Below are 1,548 nucleotides of genomic sequence, written 5' to 3'. Positions count from 1 at the left end.
GGAGTGGTATCCACTTCCAAAATAGCTTGTCTCCCAAAACCCTATGAACTTGGAGAAATGATGAAAGTTATATAAGCGTTCAGGTCTTTCACTCATAGGGTCGCTATGAGTCGTCTATGACTTGATGGCACTTAACAACAACATCTGAATGTGTTGATAGTACCTGCCAGGTTAGGCTTTTAGGAGAGTGCAATGATTTGTCTTTTCTCTCTGTCCATAGTTTCTGGGCTTTTTCCTTACCACTTTTCCAGCTGATATGATGTTTTAACTTTTGACATTTGGCTTTTTTACAGAACTGTGGTGGCTTAATGGCAAAGACTTGTACTGCCAATCCAAAGGCATGGCGTTTGAATCCACCAGGTGCTTCTTGGAGACAGATGGACAGTCTCCTCATATGCAATTTACTGCCTCTGAAAACCTGCTGGAGCTCCAGCTATGAGGCAGTTCTGACTCGATGGTACATAATTGCAAGTTAAAGTGAAACTCTTCCATCATACTTACTTTTAAGAAGCAAATAATCCAAGAAAATGGACAGTATGAAGAATAACATGGCATCAGGACTATTGCTGCTGTTGTTAGGAATGCTTGAGTCAAGTACAACTCATTGCAATGCTATGAACAACAGATCTGAACTCTGTTGTACCCTGTACCATCTTAGCACACTTGAACCTATTACTGCAGTTGCTGTTCAATCCATCTAACTGAAAGTCTTCCTGTCTTTCACTGACCCTCTCTATTTTTTCAAGCGTTATGTCCCTTTCCAAGGAATAGCCCCTCCTAGCAACATGCCTGAAGTGTGTGAGATGAAGTTTCACTATCCTTGCCTCCAAGGAGAACTCTGGTTACACCTTCTCCAAGACATATCTTTTTGCTTTTTTGGTAGTCCTTGTGTATTCAGTCAGAATAGTGAAGATCCATGAACTAAAGGAACAGTAATTCCATCAGAACTGAAAGAACATTAACAACTTGCAATATACAATTGACATAACCTCACCGGCTGAAAACAAATAGGAATTTAAGGAGTTACTGATAAAGATCAAACAGCAAACATACCTTCAGTATGAATTATACTAAAATATATAGGAAAAATCCTCACAATTAGGCCAATAAGCAACATCATGATAAACAGAGAAAAGACTGAAGTTATTGAAGGTTTAATTTTACTTGGATGCGTAATTAACATCCATGAGCGCAACAGTCAAGAAATCAAAGGACGCATTGTTTTAAGCAAATCTTGTGCAAAGGACCTCTTTATAGTACTAAAGAACAAAGATGCCACTTTGAGGAGTAAAGTGTGGCTGACACATGCCTCCAGAAACTCTGTGAACTTTGATAAATATCTATAGCTGTAGGGAGGCTTCAGGCCTTTTCTTCATAGGATCACTATGAGTCGTGCTCAACTCAAAGGGAATCAAAACCAGCAAATTATATTAAATTAAATTTATATATATATAATTGTATATGACTAAATCAAGCCTGGAAGCAGGAGCGGCATCCACTTCCAAAATGGCTTGCCTCTGGAAACTCTATGTACGAACAGTGCTCAGG

Source organism: Elephantulus edwardii, unplaced genomic scaffold, assembly GCF_000299155.1.
Source record: "Elephantulus edwardii isolate Elephantulus edwardi_28Jun2011 unplaced genomic scaffold, EleEdw1.0 scaffold00012, whole genome shotgun sequence".
Classification (NCBI taxonomy): Eukaryota; Metazoa; Chordata; class Mammalia; order Macroscelidea; family Macroscelididae; genus Elephantulus; species Elephantulus edwardii.
Note: the sequence above shows the minus strand (reverse complement) of the source record.